This window comes from Simochromis diagramma, unplaced genomic scaffold (assembly GCF_900408965.1).
Source record: "Simochromis diagramma unplaced genomic scaffold, fSimDia1.1 OVJJ01000816.1, whole genome shotgun sequence".
Taxonomy (NCBI): domain Eukaryota; kingdom Metazoa; phylum Chordata; class Actinopteri; order Cichliformes; family Cichlidae; genus Simochromis; species Simochromis diagramma.
Genome location: NW_024386908.1, coordinates 4,851,890 through 4,877,056, shown reverse-complemented (window position 1 = coordinate 4,877,056; position 25,167 = coordinate 4,851,890). Strand labels below are relative to the sequence as shown.

General features: G+C 40.6%; 1 protein-coding gene across 5 annotated transcripts in view; it reads right to left on the bottom strand.

Moving 5' to 3' along the window:
- The window catches only part of LOC120735614 (peroxisome proliferator-activated receptor alpha-like), a 46,751-nt gene extending 21,784 nt beyond the window's left edge, over positions 1–24,967 (bottom strand). Inside the window, exons 1-2 of one of the 5 annotated variants that reach the window (XM_040035069.1) lie at positions 24,925–24,967; positions 17,955–18,014 (exon numbers count right to left, since the gene is read on the bottom strand). The gene's annotated coding sequence lies outside the window, so the exon portion shown is untranslated. Of the gene's footprint in view, positions 1–7,944; positions 11,774–17,954; positions 18,015–23,794; positions 24,854–24,924 lie in introns of those variants that run through there. The other 4 variants (XM_040035075.1, XM_040035071.1, XM_040035072.1 and 1 more) reach the window with 4 other exon arrangements.
- Between the last annotated feature and the right edge of the window lie 200 nt (positions 24,968–25,167).

The following is a 25,167-nucleotide window of genomic DNA, read 5'->3' as shown; positions in this document are numbered from 1 at the left end:
GTTTCCCATGGAGTCGCGTGTTCCTCCCGTCTGGCAGTTAACAAGGCTTTGAATGAGGAATGTTAGCAAACAGAGCTGCTGAATGTCGGATGAATGCTAAGCCAGGCAGCCAGTCAGATCGCAGCGCTGGCCCGGGCATATGAATAATGCAGAAAACTCGGCAGGGAGGAGAGGAGACAAGGCTCCACCTCCCTGTACCCCTTCCCAACTCCACCCACCCCTCCTTCTTTTCCCCGCTCGAAACTCAAATGCCTTCACGGGAGCAAGAGAGCCGAGAGAGGGGGGAAAGAGAGAATTCAAGATCTCTGCTGCTATTCACTCATGCAATAAAAAAAACCTGCAAGAGAAGAATAGTTACACATGCACACACATCTAATTACTACAAATCAGTTCTTTAAATACACCACTTTTCCCTCTGTCGTTGGGATCTATCACACTCTTTTTTCTTTTTTTTTGTTTTTTGTGCCTTTTGTTTGGAATTGGCACCTGTCCCAGAAAAAGCCCCGCTGCTGCTCCGCCCTCCTGCTCCCCTTTCACTGGAGACTGCCCACGAGATCGAGAGAGAGCGAGAGAGAGAGAACGTGAGGAAGAGAGGGTGGGGCAGAAAAAAACCAAAAAAAGAGGGACAGGTTTGGAGATGGAAAGGGCTAGGAAGGTAGAGGGCAAAGCAGATAAGAGCACAGGAAAACAATAAGGAATTCAATTTAAGACCCATGCGCGAGACACATGAAATCGAACAGCACACAAAACAAACTGCAGCCTTCATACTCAGATTCATCCAGGAAAAAAAAATCTGACATGTTGAGCAATCAAGAAACGTGCTGAAGGAAAAAAAAAAAAAAAACAAAACAAAAAAAATCTTTGCACAAACGCTAGGGCACGGCGCAAAACTCCCAGGTCCAGTTTATCTCTACTAGCAACAACCCAGGCGAGGCAAAAACGTGATAAAACTAAAAGCGCGTGAAAACAAGGATCTGAAAAATGCCCTTGCAAATGGCGCAGCAATGTCGAAGTAGGAGTAAAGCAAAGCCACTTGTTGCATGATATTGAGGAACAGATCTTGCAGAGAGAAGTGAGAGCAGGCAGAGGGTTAAAATCCTGGGACTGGGAGTAGTAAAAAATCCCTCCCTCTTTTGGCACAGACTAGCTAAAGGGGAGGGCCTGCCTGTAGAAATAGCAGCAGAGCGTTTTTCCCCTCTTTTTTTTCAGAGCTGCAGCGTCCTAGTCTACCCTTTCGCATGTGGCCGGGACCCAGGGAGAGAGGAGGAGGAGGAGAGCGATGGATAGAAAAAGAAGCAAGAGCAAAGAGAGAGAGAGAGAGAGGGGAGGGGGTGAGAGAGGAAGGGGAGAAGAGCTGTGAGTGGAGGAGAAAGAGCTCAGCTGATGATGAAACAGGGACGTGTGGGAGTGCGTGCGCACTACGCGTTTTCATCACAGACCCAGTATGACGTGCGCATGCACGAGGCAGGGTGGGGAGGGAGCTGAGCTGGGCTACGGGGTGGGGGGGGGGTGCACTTCTGCTGAGGACGAGAGTCACAGCAAACACTCACAAATGATTAAAGGATACTAGGACAACTTGCAACACCTAACTTTGAGACTGGAGGGAAAGATTAATAGTGTATCTTTTCTTTGCAGAGCTGCTGGGCCTTTCAGTTTAATATCAGCCATTTGGCTTTGACCCACACGTCTTTATCACTAAACTCCCAGCTGGCACTGAAGCAATGGCGTTCCCCTAGCGAAGGCCAAAAGTGTAGGGTATGATCAGTGATGAATATCCTTTTGATTACTGCTTGTTTTTTTGGGCTTTTTTAATGCTTAATCATTAATACGTAGGAAAGCTACATCAACTGTTCTGTCACGCAATCAAAGCCAGATAAGCACCTGGATGCGACTGCCCCACCATGATTGCGGCATTGAACCACGCTGTAAAAATCCTGTAATATTTACCGCAGTGCGCCCGCCATGTGCCATTACTAGGCCACCCTCGCCTTGCAGCGAACTGCAGCAACAGCAGCCGGTTCTGCGTGCGACTAAGGAGAGGAGAAATGTCGGGCAGTAACCGAACGATAAAATGGACTCTGTTGATGACTCTGCTCATGTCCAACACCCTCCTTCCCCCTCCGCATCGAGTCTATTCTGTCTCCCACCCTTTCTTGTCCTTTCGGTAGCACTGTTCTAGCCTACAGTAATAAACAGCCCTGTTCTGAACAGCTAGTGTTAATTTAAGCCTGCATGAGAAGGATCTTTTTTTTAACGTTTTTGTGCCAGATACTACCCCTGCTGTCTTCCTCTCTCCCCTCTTCTCATGCACACCTACCAACCTCTGGATCAGCATGCTGAAGGTTATTCACACCCGTCCGGTTTCCACCCGACTTCCCTCCTCAAAAACTTTTCTGGGCAGCCAAATTGTTGTAATGCCCCGTAACTGTTTGCAACAGATTCCCCCGTGGCAAAGAAACAACTTCCTCCTTTTTGGACACCATTCCCCTCCCCTCTAGTCTTCGCTTTCCCAAAAGAAACCCAGAACTCAGCACAGACAAATTTTTTCCCCTTTTTCTCTCCTCATAGCAGCAGCCATACAAAAGAGAGAGGGGGGGGGGGACTGTCCAACAAAACGACGAATCTCACATCATGAAACACAGCTAGCTGGACTCCATGTCAATCTGTGTTTATGCTCGCAGAGTCTAAAGAGGACTAACATGAATTTAAACAAATGAAAGCTGGGAAAACATCAGTATTTCCAGACTTTTTCAATACGTGTGGTGTTTTGGTTGTTTGTTTGTTTTTTCATTTTAAACAGGCGACAAGTAGATGAAAAACAGCGAGTATGAGCAACACAAGAGCAAACTAATATGGCTGCTTGCTTACTTGTACCGACCCTGCACTCTTAGTCCTGGAGACTGAAAGAAAAGGCGTTACGCTGCTGTGTGTGCGCCTTTTCTACCTCGCAGGACGGGCTTGGAGAGAGAAAGAGTGGGAGAAAGGAAGCGAACGGGTGCACTTGCCTTGCCTAGCTCTCTCCTCACCTTTCCACACAGTCAAATAAAAACTCGGCTTCCCTGTGTTGTGTGTACTACTGCTGCACCATCCGCATTTCAATGACGCACAATGTGCAAACTCGTGAAAAATGAGGAGTGAGATTACTCCCGAGGTTCAACGTGAAGCAACTGGTGATTTAAATGCACTTTATCAAAAAAGCAATAAATTCCCTCGTGGGCATTGATGAGCAAAACCCCGGTCGAGCACCAAACAGTGATCAGACTGAACCCTGTGACGTCACATCTCGCCACGTCTTTGAACCAATTGCTCTCGCTGAAATCATTAAACGCTGTTACGAGTGCCTGCTGAATATATATCAAGCACTATTGTAGACAAACTCGTGTTTCATCTGGAATCAGAAGAGTCCCTTTGCTCTTTATCTTCTATCTAAGATACTGTTACTGCAAGTCAGTTGTTTACCATCTAACATGTGGCAGGAATTCAAAAAACTTGGCAGAGCCTGTTGCACCGTACGTCGCGGAGAGTTCATTTGAGGATACAGCTCTGGTTTTGGCTCAGCTGCCAACTTCTGACACTGTAGCCCTCTGCACGGCCTCGCCCCTGCAGGAGTGGCCTGCGTAATGCTGCCATTGATGAAACTCCAATATTAACAACCTCCTTTATGACATCTCCACGAGTCTACAACCGCTTTTTTCCCCCCTTATCAGCTCCCTTCATCTCTTCGTTAAAACTGAGCTGCACTCTGCCTTACAGCACACGTAACGCCAGGGTGTAAAAGCATTGTTAACATTTCATATGCATGTAAGTGCAAGAGAACAGAAGCTTTACCGCACAGTCTTACATATTCACGAAAAATCAAATAGATGCAAAAGGAAAACCGAATACAAACATTATCAAATAACCCAACCATAAAAAAGTGACAATACATGTGTCATGGTTGCAACACAGAGCTCAAGTCTCAGTGAAAATGACTTATAACTCTTGAGGAGCTCAAGCAATTAAGTCGCTGACTTATCAGCCCCCGAATGCCTTCACATCTTTATGAATCATCCCACAAATTTACTGCAACAAACCAGCCGATCAGCACACACACAGTATAAAATTTACAGCACGCTGACACTGTTCGATGCTGCACTGCCCCAGGGCAAGCAACACACACATGCACAAAGTGAAATTAACTCAACCACAATATTTTTGATAATCACTGCTGGCAACTTTACAGGACCATATAAATACAAACAAATCGCAACATGAACTGCAATTAAACAGCCAACAAGTAGTTGAGAGAAATCACAGCAGATCGGCTATCAAACTGAAATTCATCATTAAGCACAGCAATAACTAAAATAAATAAATCGATTATCCACTTTTTAACCAAAAATTTTTTTTTTTTCAGTGTATTACGTTTCGCTGTTAGTTAGCGAAGAATTAATGGGGTTAAGTAGAACCACCTGGGATTGCCAGTAAAAAGACATATGACCCTCTGAGGGATCTACTTCTGTGACTGCACTGATTTTGCGCTGAAAAAGACCAACATTTGGGTATTTTTTGCACGTCAAAGATGTTCTTCTGAAGGGTGAAAAAGTCGCGCAGGAGATCTATGTTTTACTGTGAACCTGAGAGTTATAGCTGTCTACACATTCACACCCTGGCGAACTTACACAAACTTTCCCTCTTTCTTCGGTGGCCGGCGCGGCGGGCCCGCTCCCTCTACAAGGTGGTCCGTCGAGGGGCCCCTCGGCAGCACGTGCCTCAACAACTTCTCTATTACACCCGTGACCCTAAGGTCAGGTTCTTGAGGGTTCTGAACAAAGGCCACGACCCTAGGGTCAGAAGTGTAACGCCAGGGGCAGGTCAGGGCCCCACAGCAAAGAGAGCGTGCTGTTTGCTTTGAAAGGTAAGGATCACTAACACACAGGCCTAATAAGGATTAAGGGGCCATCCCCTTTGGGATGTCACTTTGGGGCCTCAAACATCAGTCTCTATTAACCTATGTGACCCCCGGTGGCCATTATAAGGCTATAGGTCACAGTCACTTACGCTGCACATCTGTAAAACCTAAATCACATGCAACCTTTAACTTGAGTGCTGCTCATTATATGTACAAATTGTTCTGAGAGATTAACACCCTGTCAATAGGACTCAGTCCTCGTTGTGAGGAGCTGTGCCTGTGCAGGTAACTTGTTGCATCAGCTGGCAGATTTCAGTCTTCAGAAAAGGTCCTTTAAGGTGAAAAGCAGTAATTCAGCATCAGTTCAGCTGACAGAAAAAAAACAAAACAACAACAACAACCTGACAGGTCATCCCAAAATGTAATGTATAACTGAAAATCATGTGAGTACAGCTGATTTTTCTTTTTTCACCTCACGCAAAGCAGGCTCAGAGCACTCAGGAAAACTTTAATAAAAGCAGGTAGGCCAGAACTGAGGGAGAAAAATTACAAAATGGAGGACAGGAGGAGACAAGATGGCGGCCCGAGTGATGCAGCCACCCGCACACTCCTTGTAACGTGTCAAATCGCCATAAAAACGTTGTATTTTGTGCGATCTCTCTCGATGTGTTATTTTTTCATTTTTTAAAACCAATTTAAACATTTGTCAAAACAGAGACGACTTAAGATGCTTCAAAAGATCTGAATTCATTTTAGTCACCTTGGGAAGTAAAAGTCACAGGATTAAATCCGGTGATGTCCAGAACAGCAAAGGCGGAGAGGAGACATAACGTACGCTTTTTCATTAAGATTCATTCGTTTATGTCGGATTTAAAGATTGCCTTCTTAACGCTCAAATCACACTAAAGTATTTCAGTTACTTTGAAATTTATATAATATAAATTAACTTTAATTTTTTTACCGTTATAATGAAGAAAAGAGGAAACTACTGAATTATTTATTTTTTCATAATATATTTAATAAACAGTGTTTGTAAAACAGGAAAAGATAAACGAACATAGGGGTAAACACACACACGTTCACATCATTTATGCAAAACTACTAGTTTTAATATATTATATTATTCAGTATTGTTAAGAGTAAAAACATAAAACACATTGTGGGCAATTTCTAATTTAATGCGAACCAATACAAGCAGAAATCACTCCAGATTCAAATAAAAAAAGGAGCTAAATTCATTCAGGGGTCTTTTTTTTCACTCCCAGATTTTTTTTAATGCAATTTTAATAATTAACTCGATTTATGGATCAACTTGAAATGTGACAACCGCTCAAATTTAAATTCTACATTTACAGGTTGCATGATGACACTTCTTCCCCAAATTGAAGCCTGGAAAAGGACAAACTTTTATTGTGAAAAGGTTAGATACACTTCATTCATAAATGAATGATAATTTCAGTTGTTAAACATTCTGCTGAAACTCATTTTATAGTAACTTTATCTCTGACCTCTTTCATAAAATCATCTCTGCACAGAGATGTATGGAAAAGCTTAAAATGCGGTGTATTTCCTCTCCCTTTGTTTTTTTAAAAGAGTCATTTAAATAAAGAGCATAAACATCACAGTTTAAAAAAGAAACTGTCGATTTTGTTAACTATTAGAGGTTGACTTTTAGTTAACCCTTGAAATGAATGAAGATTCTAAACCTGTGTAATTAAAAGTAGAGGAAACACTTGAAACATTAAATCCTTCTACATATTTGCACTAAACTGGAAAAATTAGTAATTATTCAGAAAATAAGAAGCAAAATTTCTGCTCAGTATCATTTGAGATTTGAATGTGTGATTAGAAAATGTCCTTTCAAAAGCACATTATTCAAATTTCCTCAGATCTCAACAGCAATGTGTTTTAATTATTTCCCATGAGAACTATAAGGAGTAAATAAATGTACACATTTCTGTATTTCTTTACTTTAAAAAATGTTTTGTTTTTTTAAAACTCGCACTTAATAAAACACAAGAGGGTAAAGCAACTGACAGAAGCTCTGAACAAATAAGAAGCCAGCAAGGATAAAATAACATGTCCTCAAGCGTTCTTCGTACGTAGTTCACACTTCTCAGGGGCACAAACCGAGCACTTCGTTTCAGATGTATTTCTTTTCAATCATTAAGCCACTCACCTCTGAAAAACGAGCTTCTCTGTGTGGAGGGAGCCTACTCGGCCACATGGCAGAGCAAAGGTTGGAAAAGAGGAGAGAGGGAACGGACCTGCGCTCGCTAAAGACAAATGTCCTAAACAGCTTTTAAAACGGCCAAACAGACAATAAATCGCAAGCAGGCAGCACTTTGACAGCTTCTCCTTTTTTGCAGCTCTTCTTCATTAAAGTAAGGACAGAGCTTTGGGAGAATCATTGTCCTACTTTCAGTTAACCATGAGACTCTCCTCTCTAGGTCATTCTGCAACTGTCTGGTTTATTGGAAAACTTTGGTTTCTAATTTAGCTGACAGAGTACACTGCCCATCTTGAGAGGGTTTTAAAAAAAATCTAATTAATGATGTTTTTTCAGGGAAAATAGAAATGTCAAAGTGATCCTTGGTTAAAGAAAATTAAAGCTTTTTTCTACTGTGCAGAGCATGGCAAAATGACATTTACAACAAAACTAAGTTGAAATAAGTTCAAGCATGCCCTTGGTAGTGTGTACTTATTTTAACTTGCATTAAATAGCTTTTCTCAGTGAGTTATTCAAACATTTTGTAGTGCTAGCTGTCAAGGGGAAAAAACTGTTCTGAATGCAAAGTCGAGTGCTCTCAAGGTTATGACATTTTCAGCTCGAACAATTGTCTTTTTAGATCACACGTGGCTCTAAGTCATTACTAAAAATGTAAGAATGACAGCAAATCACGAAACTGCAGAAAGGCACAAATATTAAATAAATAAAGCATATTTTAAGATGCATTTCTTACATTTAAAACTTACCCCTCATCTCATCTCCTCACAGAAAAACACACACATCCCACCCACACACACACACACACACACACACACACACACACCTACACACGCCTCTCCTGATTCCTTACTGCTCACATTTCGGGTCCATCCCACATTAATAAATGATCAATTTTGCAGCTCTTATCATCAGCTCACATGCAGCTCCCTGGCGTTCTCTGGGAGTGGTACCACCTTTTAAAGCATTCGGACCTGCCACGTCACAGGGCTGCACTGCAGCCTGGATGGGCCTGCGTGACCTAGCTCGGTCCAAACAGGAGCCCTTCGCGCCACAACCCCCATCGGGACCCGTGTTTCATACAAGCAAGATGGTGGCGGTGGGAAGCCGTGTTTTATTTGAACTGAGCAATTCCATTAGCCTCCTGCTCCGTGTTTCATTTCTCATCTCTAAAAATCAGACACTTGTCTGACTGAACTGACAGCACCCTCCTTTTAGTCGCCCGTATCCAATTCAGCTGACTAAGGGTTCAAAAATGCTCCAAACACAGTGTTTTGGTTGATTTCATATCGGGAACGAGTTTACATGCACATCCTCTCAGCTTCACACACACATGAACACACACACACACACACACATGTCTGGATTTGTCTGGGTTACAGAAGGTAACACAAGGCACACATGAAACCAACAGTAAGCAGTATCTGAGCAGGGATTTCACACGTTTCTGAATTAAAAATATATTTTTTTGTTTTTGCTGGTTCACTGACATTTTCAATGCTTATAAAGAGAAAGAGTGTGTGAATGTGTGTGTGTGAGAAACTTAATGATCACATCAGGACAACCTTATATCACACTAAACGTGAAAAATTAAAAGTGCTAATAGGCTGAAGTTTCTCTGAACTATTGCAGCTGTTAAATGTTGATGGTAGTGATTTTACAGACACCCCTCCCATTTGGGGATGTCAGTCTCATTCCTGAATTCTCTATGAAACCTTACAAAAAAAATCTACAGATAAACAGAAAAAAATGGCATATCAATGTTAAAAGTGCTCTGATTTGTATTGTATTTTTTAAGCTATGCACAAGCACAGAATATATTAATCTGCACATTTTTACATGTATTTCATGTCAAAACACTTTTTCTTGTTTTGTTTTGTGGTCTTTTATTCACGGCTGACCTCAACATTAAATGATTTTCCTAAAAAAATGTATAGCATTCAGTTCACTTTGGCAAAGTTCTGCCCGAGCATTAAGAGAATGATCAGAGCATTTCAACTATCTGTCCACCAATATTAACCCTAAACCTATACTCACACATATGTATTTTTTCTTTTTAAATTCAATCTTTGGCCAGAAACACCAGCCACATAATAACTATCAAGCTGACTCCTGCTTTAAATCCAGTGTTGTTTTTTGCTAAAAGTATTGACTCATTGTGGTGTCTACTGCAGTGTGCAGTCTAGTGAAAGGGGAAAAGAGACGCTGGCTCTCAGGGGTTAAGATGCTAGCAGTCATGTGCCTGTCGGCTGCAACAAAAGCCTGCCTATGTAGGGTGCATACAGATGGAGTGAGCTCCTTTGTGTGCAGCGTTTCACACGTCGCAGCCTCGGAGCTGCCAGGTCTGGCTCTCTGGGCCTGGCTACAGGCCTAGCTAGCAGCTTATAGCACCTGACGCTGGGCTCTCACTTTGCTTTTCTTTGCGTGAGACCCAAGTGCAGCGAGTTTTTGAAAGATAATGGAACAGAAGTCCAAATAGTGGGTCACACGGCTCAACACAAACAATTCCAACGAAACACGGCACAGCAGAGCACAGCCAGGCAGGCAAGACAGAAGCACTGTAAGCATGGCTCCCACTTATCTCTGCCGCAAAATATTTGACTTTTCCCTCCTCTGCTGTCTGTCAAGTGTCCCTGAAAAGTGCTGTCCAAGACTACTTGAAATATGCTAACATACACACAGCCAATAAACTTTTAATCACGAGTACTGTTGTGCATGAAGTGTAAACAGTTTTTATCCTACTATCTTCTATATCACGTCCACCAAGTCACAACGGGAAGTTCCTTATGGTGTTGCTTTACAATGGTGTATAAACTATTTAAAGCCTGTGCGCAGGGCATTGCTACATATCCTATCAGTTGTCGAGCATAAAGTCCACTTTAAGCTAACAGCTTTTTTTCTTAAGCTGCACAAAGTCAAGCTAATGCTTTTCAGTAAAAAATAATGCTCTTTATTTCGTTGTTGGGGAAAACACAAACCAGGATTCTCACACAGATGCAAAAGAATCTAAGAGTATATCATTCAAGTAAGAGTTACAAGATAAACTTCTTACCCAAATACCACACACACACACACACATGCACACACACACTTGACCTTGAATGGAGCATTAAGACTTATTATATATTATGCATACACTAAATAAAAAAATTTCAGGACAGTGTAACTGCTGTAAATACCAGTTCTGTGCATTTGCCATTTGGAAGGTTATTATATTTTTATGAATAAAAATAAAAGCATTGCAGTTTTAAGCCTCCAACAACCAGTCAGGTTGTTTTTAGGCTCGTGCCTATACACACTCACAGGTAGAAGATTTAATTTAATTTTGACTATTAATATTTACCACTACAACTACTACTACTACTACTAAAAATAAAAATAATAGAGCTGTTACTGCAAAAGAAAGATGTTATAAATTCTAAAACACAAATGCTTTACACACCTTCAACCTGACAGCATTAAAGATCTACTGTATATAATCGAAACTGTTTGAATGTGGGAACTCAAAAAGAGTAACCAGTTCAGTATCTGAACCCCTGTCTCTCCCTTACATATAATGTTGACTAATGTGCAGAAAGATAAACATTATATCATAGTGAACTTGACCTTTGACCCTGTGGAAATAAAATGCCACCACCTTATTTATCCCAGTCAACATCTGTGAGAAATTCTGTACATTTCTAATTTATTATTGAATAAATTACACATGAAAAAAGAATAAGTTTTTGAGATCACGATGACATCGACCGTCTGTGCCTCTGGCCACGTCTTTGAGACTAAGGCAGGGATTACATTCCCCTGCACACACCACAGACACCTTGTTCTTATATGATTTTTTTTATTGTTGTAGAGTCTGTGTGTAGGACATAGCTGGTGTCCTTATAGTTTCATAGCAGTGGGGACTAATCTACGTGATCACAGAAAATTGCAGATATTCACACAGAGCCTCGTATGCAATCTCCGATGATGATGTTCAACTCATCCAGATTCTTGAAGCTTAGCTAATTCAGGATCTATAAAACCGGCATAAGGAGACTGCCGTGCTATCAGGAGGCTGCTGGCTTGTCTGGTGTCTTAAAGCAGGACCCTTGGCTGGTACGAGGAATGAAGCTTTTGACATTTTAAATGCATAACAATACTTTTGAGGACTGGGACACACTGCTGCTTTGACTGCACTTAAAACCCACATAAAGTGGATGGAAATTCTGCGGTGGACCAGCATTAGTCTATTATTTCAAGCGCACAGCCCACTATTTGTACAAAAATAACTTTTTTTTAAAGCTTTTCGTTTTAGTACATGTAAGCTTGTAGTCAATAAAAAAATACTGTTTCACTGTGCTGTTGATTTTGGATTGTCAAAGACCCAAGCGACAGAGGCTACACTGAGAAGAAAATAGAGCCATAAAAAGTCACTTCTGCTATCCTTCCAAAAATAACAATTAATCTTTAATGAGAAATACTCTGTTCTCTCTAGATCTTCTCCCAAAATAGGATTACTGGCACAAAAAAAAGCATTTTTACCTTGTTAGAGCCAATACGAGAACCTCTGTGCAAATATTAAGATAAATGAAAATATTTTAATATGAAGACATTAGGGCTGCCACAAACGATTATTCTGATAGTCGACTAGTCACCGATTATTTTTGCGATTAGTCGACTAATCAGATCATCATCCACTGGACATGAAACGTACAGCTTGTTGCACCAGCATGCATCTGCTCTTATATAACTATCATTAGCTTACAGCTTTAAGTGTTTAAGGTATGTGCTAACTAAAAATAAAGACAAGATGATAGTTTATTAAATTTTAATGACATTTGCAGATTGTTTCGGTGGAGTTTAATAAACTCCTTGCTATCTAAAATATAAAAGGACATTCTCGAGCTTCTCACACTTCTGATAATCAGCTGTCTGCTTGACGTTTATTCAGCTGTGTAAAAACTATAACTTTAATTTCAGCCAAACCGATTTACTCAGGAACAAATAAAATACTAAAAAGAAGTTATCTAAGTGACTTATATCATGTTTAACCTGAGTAGCGAAAGACCGCAGTGGGTAACAGACGTCTCCGAAAACGTCGGAGCGCTTTTGAAAATATGTGGTGTCTTGATAGACTGAGCAGATATTTGAGGTTTACACAGTTACATTCTCACCTGAAAATATGTTAAATGTTTATTTTGTGACCCAGAAAGAATAATAAGAGTAACATTAAAACTAACTAGCTGCCGCCATTGTTGGAAACTGAGCAGGGCCACGCTATGAATTCTGGTATAGGTTGGGCCACGAAGTACACACCCGGACCCATCCTTCAAATCTGGGGAAAAGGAGGACGCATTTGTCGGCCGCTTTTGTCGGAGTCTTCGAATTTGGACAGTCTTCGTCGAGTCGCTGTAACGCAATCGGCTTACAAATGCGGGCACAGTAGGATGCAGTTCCTGAATTTGGACACAGCTACGATACTGGACACTGCTTATTATTCTTCGGGGTTTAAAGGTAGCTGGCATCCTTGTACCAGTGTTGCCAACTCCTCAGTAAGGAAAATCGCTATTGGTTGTCCTAAAAGTCGCTAGAAGTCGCTAAATGACGTCATCGCCTAATTTGCATAATTGGTCATGCTAATCTAATTGTAACCTATGTTGTTGGAGAGAGAAATAACATCGTGGAAGAGACATAAAGTGAGTAAAAAACGTCCTAAATGCATTAAGAGTTTATTTAGAACTACAAATTAAATTTCTTTTAGCAACTATTGTTTTTTTTAATGTCACAATTCCAACCCTGCTCCTTTACCCGGGCTTGGACCGGCAAAAGTGACCCGAAATAGGCACTCTGGTGGAGTTACTTTGTGTGTGTGTGTTTATAAGTAGTTTTAAACCTTGTGATCCACAAAACAGCATAAGAGTAAAAGAGTAAAAGAAGAACTGACTGCGTTACAGCACCCGCTGCTTGTTGAGAGTAAAAGCGATACGCGCTTTCACGTCTTTTTTTAGCGATTTTTTTTAGAAAAAAAGTCGCTAAGGGGTCTGAAAACTCGCTAAATACAGCGACAAAGTCGCTAAGTTGGCAACACTGCCTTGTACATGCGGTGCTGCCATCTTCTGTTTCAGTCCGTTATTACACTCTTAAATCCTACTGCTTATTCCTGCGTCTTTTGGGATCTTACAAAGCTTCAAACAACGCGTCGACTATTAAATTAGTCGTCGACGATTTTGATAGTCGACGTAATCGTGACTAGCTGACTAATCGTGGCAGCCCTAGAAGACATTGAAAGTTTGCATCACTTGTATTATAAGAACAATTACTAGCTGCTTTCCTGTACAACCATTTTCAACACAGAAAATGACTCCATGTTAGCCCCCATTACTTTCCATTATGAATGCTACCGTCATGACAGAGATTTCTGGTTTTGGACATACAGGAGCACTTTTTTCTATAACGTGTTGTGTTCCCAGAGAAGACAAGTACCAAACTGAGAGCCCCTTTAAAAGAAGGTGTTACTTTATCTCTTTAGAAGTGACACAATGGTCACTTATGCTGCCATCGCACTTATAATGAGCTAGTGAGGTGCAATTAGCTCCCACATATTGTTCCACACCATGTTAAAATTTTAGAGTCTAAATACTCCAGGACCGGGAAATAAAACTGCAGGGCTTCAGACAGAAATGTGCTGGTGTCTGTCACACTTACACACACACAGAAACAAAACAGCCCTCCTCAAACAAGTTGCCTCTATAAGTTGTATGTTAATTAAACTTTTGTCAGAGTATTAGCTTCTATTTTCCGACCCTGCGCCCTCCATTCAGCAGTCACGTCTTAAAATACATATACAAATACACGAGCAGACACACACAGGCTTTCAAATGTATAGCCACCACATGTTTCAGTTACATGTTTCAGAACAAGATGACTAGGTGCCTGACAACCTCAGTGATGGAGGAGATGTGAGGGTGGGAGGAAAAAAAAAAATACTTTACCCTAGCGTGTTAGTTTTCTGCCAGGGAGTCCCTATTGACCTGTTAAACCTTTGTGACTGGAACAAATGCAAATGGCGCTGACTTGTTCACACAACATACTAAAGGCTCATTCAAATGAGGCCCCGGGCCACAATGAAGCAGTGGCCGAGCACTCTGTGGAGGCTGGGCAGCCCCCAGTCTGAGAGAGAGAGAGAGACAGACAGAGATTCATTTTGCCATTGCACAGTTCATTCCAGTTGTCTGGTAGAGAGCAGTCATCCACTCTGATTACTTCTCCTTCATGAACACAGACACACACACACTCACAAGATAAAATTACCTTACACCTCTCCTGTAATTCTGTGCTTACTAAATCACACTGTTACACTGCACTGAACTTTACCCTGTAATTACCTTGTCTGTAATACTTTGTAACTGGATGCCAGCGGACGTGAACTGCTCCTGTTATCAAGTATGACACCACTCATCCTTGATAATGACACACTGGTTAATACACTCTAGCATTCGCAAAGATACTGACTGTGCCCCAATGACTAATCACTTTTTAAGTCTGTCCAGCCAGCACAGAATAGGAAATGAAGTTGTAAAGAAATGAATAGAGACTGGAAGAAAGTGGCAGAGCAATACAACTCAAAGGCTAAATAACAGATAAATTATACGAATAAACAGAAAAAAAATTACTCTATCAGTAACAGCAATAATGACTACAATCAAGTCTATCACAGTTCATGTCAAAAATGAAAGTATGAGTAAGATATTTACAGCCTCAGAAATGGAAAAGAGCCAGACAATCCAATTGAGGTTTTTCATAATAAGAGCATGAGCTGAGGTATTCAAACTGAGATACAATATTTGTATGAGTCAGTCCACAACTGGGTTAACTGGGTTATGAAAACAAAAATCTACAGTATGTAAACAACGTTAAAATGCTAAAAAGGAATGCAGCCAAAACACTGCGGGGAAGCCTAGGATTAAAAAATGATTTTTAAAAAAGACCATGTCTCTGCGATTCCCCCCGGTCTGTACACATCTATTGTGTTTATTTCTTGTGCACAGTGTGTAAGAATGTTTAAAAAAAACAAAAAACAAATTAGAAGCTCAGCTTCACTATAATGTTTTAAGAAGCAACTATTAAAAACAATTAAATTAAAATTGTTTTATGCGTAACACACAGCAACAAAATACCTCATTGTGATATTGGAGTATTAGCCTTTTAACAGAATACAACATGCTAGGGTGGAAATAAAGTAGAGCTCTTTTGCTCCATCCCCTTTCTTCAAGCAGGAGATTAGTGGGAGCCTGAGGATGACTCTCACGCGCACATATGGACAACACCTGACCTGAGAGAAGCTGCCTACTGGACCTCCACTAAACTGGATTTATCAAATGAAGGGTTTTATACCAAAGAAGGGATGTAGTGGGATGTAGACCAACTACTGCAATTCAGTGTAGCGACCTAGATCCAATACTCTGTGAACATGTAGAAGTTCAATTTTGATGGTTAATTTGATGTACAGATGTTGTTTTATTTAAAGAATTTACAGCTACAGAACTCACTCTCTCTCTTTCATATATATATATATATATATACATATATATATATATATATATATATATATACATATATGCTTGGAAGCAAGCGTTAAAACTTGGGATTTATTTCAATGTGTAAACATGAAGCTGAGATGTGCTGCCCATGCTGTATAAGGAGTGACACCTGCAGAGGTCACACATGAGCTAAAACTCTGCAGAAAAAGAGCAGAGGAAATTTAGAGAGAGGAGAAACCGAGGCGACAGATCAGACGTCTAACCCCATTTACAAGTGCTTTTTATTGCTCTGTTAAAGTTTGTTTTGCAGGCCTGAAAAGCTCGCTACATAACACAACACAATGACTGCAGTAGGTTAAATAATTAGTGATTTTCTATTTAAATATTCATATAAATTGTACTTACTACTTTTTATTCTTTAACTCCTCCCAAAACATATTTTTATACTTTCTACTTGTCTTTTTTTAACATTAACATTTCTCTCTACATGTCTTTGCACCAGATTTTTACACAAAACATGAAGCTTACATAAGACACATGGATACACTTTTAATTTCCATCGCCGGACACCTGGAGCAGCTCCAACATTAAACCACTGCTTTAATCAATAGTCTACATTATAAAGTTATTATTATACTGTAGAGGACTACTTCCTATTGAGTGCATTAAGTTCTTAATTTTTGGAATACTTTGCTTCCAATTCATTTTAATTTTTTACACAAGATTTTAACTTTAAACTTAAGTGGATTAGTTCCACTCATCACAGAAAAAGGACACAGGTCACACGCAGAAGCAAACTGAGCTTTCACAACTAAACGAAAATTACAATGAACTCTTTTGCCCGACTCCAGTCAAAAGCATATCCTGCAGCCAAGCACTGTTCAAAAGCACAGAACTTTATTTCATGTTCTAGTGAAGCTCCAGATGCTTCCAAACATACTAAATATGTCATGTTGAATTATGAGAAAGTGCTGGAAAAACGATGTGTGAAACATGCAAATATTTTGCAGTTAATCTAACCATGGGGCTGGAAAACAAGAGCACTTTAGGGTTCGATACTTTGTTCAATACAGTCAGTAAGTACTGTGGCATCTATGCAGAGCACTGCATGAGAAATACACAGTAGTGTTTGGAGGACGTTTTTTTCTTACTTAAAAAGAAGCACAAAACAAGATTAAGAGGAACATCACATTACCAGTGGTCCGAGTAAACTCAGTGAACTTTTGTGAGCTTGATATTGATCTCATGGCAATGAATCAGCCAACTCCACCCATGTGGTATTCTATGCAAGTCAAAACAAACATAATTCCAGTAATCCCTTGTGTTTTCGTCAAGAATGTTATTCATTCAGGTGCCTTCAAAGTTTACCCACATTCATTTGGCACAAAAGAAGTCTTGAATCGTCTCCTTCTAATTTCTATTTCAGCACTTTATGCCCAAGGATAACCATAGGTGCCCTTATTAACTAAAAAACCTCTCCTTCCTTGCACAGATCATGGAAAACTCAGTTTTGCAACAAATGCATGACAACGTCGTTTGTTCTGATTTACAAGGAATCAAATACTTCACAGAACAGAACCAAAATGATTAGTTATCATATATATAGATACTCACATATCTATATTATTGCTAATATATATTGTAATATATCTATATAATATATCTATATAATATATCTATATATAATATATCTGTAATATATCTATATCACTAAAGCACTTCTGGATGGATGCAAACTGCATTTCGTTGCCCTGTACCTGTGCATGTGCAATGACAATAAAGTTGAATTCTATTCTATTCTATTCTATTCTATCACACATAACCACCTCTATAGGCAGGCTCATGTGGCTTTCAGTGGGAATCTCCAAGTTCGGCAGTCCTGTTGGACAAACTGTGACTCATCACTCAAATCTGATTATGCAGTTTGACTCTTAATCATCCCATTTTATGTCACTCTGCCACTTTGACTTTCACAAAAGATGAGGAAGGATGCCTCGAGTGTGCATACATTTTGAGCAAACTCTACTTGAAAACCCTCAATGACATTACGAAGTACAGATTTCACAGTGACTAAATTTCAGTTCCCATTTCAGCCTTCAAATTTTCGTCCCTTTTATAATTAAAAAATTATAAAGAGATGATGGACAAAGACAGAAAAGTTATATAGGTTTGAATTGATGTTTTTGATTTTCATTTATTATAATATATTATAATTTATTATAATACAAAAAATATATATGCTACCCTTTCAGCAGGCATAAGAGTGTTGAATAAATTAGCATGGATCTCTGTGCCCTTCAAACAAATGTATGCTCACCTGCTTTACAATGTCTGAGGCCCTGTGGGTTCTCGTTCTCCTCGATGTGCTGCCCTGCACCTTAAAAAAAAGAGAGAGAGAGAGAGAAAAGGGTCCGTTTACAAATTAGCATTGGGGATGATCGCCACTCTGTTGCTTCAACCTGCACTGTGAAAAAATGATCGAGATCTGTGATTGATTAGGATTTGTGGTGCACCGTTTTGTTGCGTGCTGTTCTCTCACAGTGGGCCAGCACAAGCTGGGAATGACACATCGTTACTGGAACATTTCTGCTGCTACATATCGTCGCTGTATGGCAGAAGACCAGAACAATAATATTTACCCTTTGTTTCAACCGTAAGTTTTAGTTTTCATGAAATAATCGTGTTTAACTGCAATCATAAAGAATAAATATTAATTATATCTGTTAACATATATTTTCATATACAAAAAAGGACATTGATATACCTCATGAAGTACAGATTGAGTTGTTCAAATCAGCATAAAAACTATAACTTTCACCCATTATGGGGCGTCATATTTGTCTATCAAGAATTCAAAAGCAAACTAAAATAATTTGTAATAGATAGATAGATAGATAGATAGATAGATAGATAGATATTAATATGTAATATGTAAGTAGTATCAAATATTAGCCACAATTTTAATGTAATTGTTATTGCACTTTAATGCAACTTTACAGAGCAAACTTATATATAATTTTATTTAAAAAGGTGCAATATGCACAACACCTTGCTATAGGAGGAGGACACTCTTTAGCATCTATAGCACAAGCACATCAGAGCTAAGGGTCTCCTTTTCTTGCATCGCCAGACACTGCTGCAGCTTAGAAGTGATCTATCCCACAACCCCACCCTCATTCAGTCTTTTTCCCCTGACCTCAGCATCACCTGATGCCTGCTGTTGGGTTAGGGACACTGAACGCACCACAAACAAGGAGTCATTCCTGTTAAACTTCTTTAAAGTGTAACTGGAGCCTCACGCTCAGTCTGATTATGAAGTTTACAGTGGGACCCAAGCAGACACTTGGATACTTGTGGAAATTAAGTCTGGCAAGAAGCCTTGTTACGTTTACTGTTTCTGCACTGTAAAAGAGTTGCATGTACATTAACAATAAAACAGGGCTGCCACCAAGTTACTGTTAGTTTAACAGTTTTCCTACTGTTATCTACATTACAGCATGCTACTACAATGATAGCGTGTCCTGAAGTGCTCCGCGTTCCTTTATTTCTTCCTTATACCACGTCAGCTATAAAAACCTGCACAATGTAAGTCTTCCTCTCTCTCTCTTTACCACTGAGGGCATAGCCTGCTTGTTTGTAAAAGATTTACTGGAATTGTGACCAAGGTATGGTGGCATTTACATTTAGCATTAGCTCTCAATGGTGGCTCATGTGTTTCATCAAACAGGATTGGTGATTAAAATGAAATATCGACCTCTAATGTCAGTTAACATAATGTGAAAGTTTAAAAAAAAAAAAAAAAGGGCAACAGTGTCTGTCCAACTTTCAGTGCTAAGGCTAATCCTGCTAGCATTCTATAGACAGACAATAAATAATGCATTATCAAAAAAAGTTTTATTTTTTACATAAATAGACTTGATTGTAAATGACTCTGAGTGTATAAAATCAAGCATACCTCATATTGAAATTATATAATTTGCACTCAACATTTTGAGAAGACCACTTTCTATATAGACTATGTACTAACCAATAATAATAATAATAATAATAATAATAATAATAATAACAACAACAATAATAAATTGCTGACTCAACATATTTATTCAAGACTTCAGCTTTTTTTTTTCTGTCCACGAAGTTACAGCCTCAGGGCTAATGCTGCAAAGTCCAATTAAGGGTTAAAGACACCCGGCCAAGGCTTGCTTACTGAGCAAGTCAAACCCCTCTGCTGTAGTCACACAAACAAGATATTAAAACACAAGGAAAAAATGGTTCCTTGACTACTCCTTGAGCAGACTAGACTATTCATTAATGAATAGCATGTTTCGTAAGGACCGATACAGTCCTTACGAAACAGGTATTCTGGAATATTTCTGTCTCTCGGCAGCTGCTGGGTGTGTGACGATGTTTCTAGATCAGTCTGTAGATAGTTCAAAAGGTAATGAAAAAAAACATGAAAGAGGCTGAGTAGGTGTTTTTAGTTAGAGTATCTGGCCTTATTTAATTCCTACCACCCCCACCCCTCCACACTAAAATATGTACATGAAACCTTGAAGATGAGATTAGGTCATGCTGTTTCAACATTTCTAGCATTTGCCTTGGTCTGCATGTAGTTCTTGGAATAAGTGTCATCACACGTGAAATATGTCTAAGAACAAATTTAAACTCGGTGACCTTCAAACCAAATGAATCAATCTCACGTTTATTCCACAAAATTATTACATTTTTGGGATGCCAACGAGTTGATCTATAACACCGGCTTCCAGTCATTCTTTTTCTGTGGTACAGTACCATTTATCACTCCGCAGATCACTCAGAAGATTCATTGGCTACTTTTATCTTTTGTTCTTTACTTTTTAGCTTTCAGCAATACAAAGGGCAAATGCTTCGTAGTGTCTCGACACTGGCCTTGATAAACCCGGTTTGTGTGTGTATGGTAAATACTTAAAAATACTTTAAATGCTTTCCAAGTATTTAATGGACCTCCCCTTTTTTGCTGCACTTAGTTTATAACTGAACCGGAAGAATATGCACTCCTACCCACAAAGCAACCCCCTCACCCAGTCTTCTCACAGGACTTGTGAACTCTCCATAAACCCCTGAGTCCCTCCAGAACACTGCTGTTCATCTGGAATCAGAAAAACTCCACACACACACACAAAAAAAACTTAAATAGACACTAAGGTACAGAGAGTGAAAAGAGAGAGGGACAGAAAGAGAGGCAGGCCAGATTGCAGAGGGCTGAATCAATGCAGCAGCCTGGTCTCTTTTTTTTCTCTCCACTCTTTTTCGTTTTTTTTTTTTTCTCTCTCTCTCAAATGATTCACAGTGGAAAGAAAAGGCCTTTTCCCTGTCCTCAGTTGAACTCCACATCAGCTTCCTGTTAGAAAGGCAAGGAGGAAACACCCAGAGCAACACGCGCGTGCGCACATACACACACACACACAAACACACACAGAAGAAGGCCTTCACTAGTGGATTCTTCGCTGCCAGAGAAATTAGGTCAAGCACTTAAATGCCCTGTGCTGAGATGCACAGAGACTTAAAATGTGAAGTGTTTGGTGGGGACAGCAAAAGCACAGCAGAGCAACAAACACACATGCAAACAAACGCCTGTTGCACTCGGGATATACACACACACTAGTGACACACTTTACATCTCATGGTTTTCCACATTATTAATACCAGAGAAAACTTAAATAATCAGTGACAGACGCCCACCTACTGTTAACACACCATCCATCTGTGCAGATTAGAACATGACAAGGTGGCTTTGTCACACACGATAAAATAAATGACGAATTAAAAAGGGGGTAAGGAGAAAAAAACAAACACATTTTAAAGCCCTTCTCAGGCAAAAAGCTAAAGGAGTATGTGTGAGTTCTCGAAACGCCAGATGACCTGATTAGGGAGCGACAGGACTCTGCGCGCCTATACGAAACAGCTAAAGATGGGGTGGGCGAGCACAAGACGCCACACTGCAGCATCGGCCGTGCACGCCGAAAATCCCCCTCGCCAAACCCCACCGCCCCCCGCCCTCTGACCTGAAATGGCCTTAAAGTAACAACACACCACATCGCCATCACGTCCAATCAACTATTCATAGAAAGGCTGGATTGCGCTCCGTCCTGATCTTGCCGTTTAGGGTTTCAATCAATTGCGTGAGATATGAGAGTGTGGCAGGGAGTGTGGGAGGGAGGATGAAGCTGCTCTGAAAGCAAATGAGAGGAATTTTTTTTTTTTTTTTTTGCTGAATCCAAGCCTTCTTCTTTCCTACCATATTGGCCACTGCCAGTATGGCCCACAACGGAGCTCAGAGCTACGGGGTGGCGGGCTGAATCTGAAAATAATCACGTCAATTTTCACTCCACAGCCATGTGCTTTCTTCTGTCCCACTGCCTCACTGTAGAGAAATGAACCCCGGCCCATTGTCTAAAGGCCACCTGTGTTTCTGCTGCATTCTCTCAAAGGCACATTTTCCTGTTTATAACCATGATTGTGCCTTATAAACATAAATCTCATAAGACACAGAGGGGAAAAAAATTGTGTTTGTGACCAAGCTATTGCAGCCAAGAGGTCGTTCTGACCCCGCTCAAATTTTTGGCTCCTGACAGTTGTGTTCCTCTTTCATGGTGAGAATGTGGCAATAGCACAACACGCCGTGTTTTTGTCAGCTAACACAGATCTTTTCCTGGGAAACGCTGCTGCTTCTTTGCAAATTTGACCGACAATCCAGAATGAACAGAATCTTACCCGACCGGCCAACCAGGCTGCACACAAAGCCTTGAGAGCACGCAGGCACACATACACTCACAAAGCAAAAAAGACAAAAATGTAGCCAGATGAGCAGAGATGAACTGAAAAGGAGAGGCAATTCTCTAAGGTGTGCGTGGGCCACTTTTTAACCTTTAACCTGCGATGCGTTTCCGTGCCGGTGAAGTGTGGCCTTAGTGATATATCTAAGATAAACTGACAGCAGTAAATTTGAAAAAATCAGAGTATGAAGCTAACAAAAAAGGAGACTTGTGCTTTAAATCAATAGAGTCAAATTTAATAAATTGACACCCAGTGCAAATTACAAAGCAACCATGCTTTTATGACTTTATGTGCAGGCTGCATTTTTGCTTTAGTTGCTTTTAGAAGAGGACGATGATTTCCCCACTTTATTTATTATTTAGCAGGAATCTGTGTGATTATCTTCAGCCAAAAACAACCAAAGAACGAGGCTGTAAAAAGAACTTTGTGTGCTGCTACCTGGCCAGTGTAAAGCACCTGTTATTACTGCCCACATCCACGTGTAACATCAAACAAATCAACATCAAACGCATCACAAATCTAATATCTCACGGGGAATTTAAGCATGTGTCTTTTTAGAGAAGCTCAGTGTACACCTGAGACACAGCCAGGAAGCACCAAACGGGCCTTTAGAGCATTAAAAATACATTCAGCTACTGCTGAGTTAGCTGCTCTCGGATTTCAATGAATTAATTTCATCAAAAAACTTCTCTTGAGGGGAAACCACAGTGACACATCAGGGGGAAACCGCACAGTTCTACCATATGTTCTCGGGTCTTACATACGCTCATCATCTCGGGGCGCACAGCTCCGGGAGACGCAGTTTTTACTAATTAAACGCACATTTTTATTTTTATTTTTCAAATCCTTCAAACTGATCACTTGGAGAGCGGTGATGTTTTCCGCTGGATTGACGCGATCCGCCCGGCTGCCTATCTGTGTTTGCATCGGGGACAACAAAGGGGGAAGATTATGCCTCTCAGCTAGCAGAAACTAGGGCACGGGAAGGCGACCTCTTTTCTCGTATTGCGACGGAGAATTTACAGCCTGGCGACCATTTCCATCACCGCGTATAGACTATAAGGTGTCTGCGACTTGTTCTCAATTTTAAAGACTTTTTTTAAGCTATTAAACAGTTTCGGGCACGCTGGAAACTTCCCCTAAGGACTGTTTCAGTCATAACAGTGTCAATATCCACTGACTCAGTCTGGGGAGGGTGTTGGTGGAGGGGAGACGCACCGCCACAATTCACACACGCTGTATTGCTTTTGCTTTTAAAACAAAACCTTTGATGTAATTTTACGCAATTGGCGCAAATTTAAAACTAAAAATAAACGTATAGAGCGGCATTTTAATACGCACCGATTCGTCTCAAGTTCAAGTTGGATGGTCTGCTCCGGCGTGTCCAAGTCGGCCGGCTTTATATTTCCTTTAGCCCACGGTGACTCGTCTTCCTTTTTGTGTCTGGAGCCACGGAACAGCAGGAAATTAAAAAAAGCAAGAAAGGGACGATATTTGCAGACTGAGATGTGGAGGAGTCATCCCGAGACTCGGTCTCCGAGAGCCGCTGCTATGCCACGAAAGTGTTGCGTTTCCCCCCCTTTCTTTCTCCGCGTCTCTCTCGGCCGGCCATGCAGCTCGGTTCAGTGGGGACACACAGCAGACTGCGCCGTGCGACTCGCGCCGCCGGTGAACCAGATGCGTCAAGTTCAGCTGAGGTGAAACACGAGTTATACAACCACACCGCTGTGCGGTGCAGGCTGCTCTGCCGTGCTGCTTATTTAAAGACTCCAAAATACGAAGGGAAAGGGGGGGAAAAACAAAAGCCACCACTCTGAAATATCAGCAAAAACGAGCCTGCGTTCAGATGATTATTAAGGGCTGCCTCACTCCCTCCCCTCCTGCCCCCTCCGCGGACCTAAAAAGCACTATTTGCTGGCGTGAACTTTTGTCAGCCTCGTGAAAAAGACTATTTTAATTCCGCCGTCAACTTTTACTGGTGCTGAAAATAGCACAAATTACTGCCGCGAAATTATTTACAGCAGTAAAAGAATATTAAAGAATTAAAAGCAAAAATGCTATAAAACAACCACCAAGGTCACTGTAAAGTCACATATTTTCCATGGCACACAGGTTTTATGCCCCACCTTGAATTATTACACACATACCATGCCTTTTCCCCCCCACTTGCACCACCCCTGCTTTTGTAATTAACAATTACTCTGGTAAGTAGCTTTGCTGTAAAGTATTATTCATAAAAGTGTGTGCTTTTAAAACAAACTGCAAGTGTGAAGCTAAAGAAAAATAGCCACAAAACAAGCAAAATGTGCTGCGTCACCATCCGTCCGGGCCAACGGCGCTCTATTAACAGCACATTAACTTAAATGTAATTCTCATGTTAGCTTAGACCTTAACCTCCACAGCTAGGCTACTTCATTTTCTTCATCTGCTAGCTTTTAAAACACACTCCCCGAAAGCGGGACTTCACACACCTGTTCCCTCCCTGCAGTTAATGAGCTTCATTCAGTTTTGTCCTCTCTGCAAGTTAATGAAGACCTCCTTATTCACTCGACGCCACAGGTGACTCGCAGACAAGCCCGGACTTGTTGAGGTAGCCAGTTTGCCTCACAGACACTTTATTGATTAATCAGCTGTGGTGATGAGTCAAACCAGAGCTGCTGGAGCACATCCCCGACATTTTGAAAAGTTGCTAAAAATAAATAAATAAATTAAAA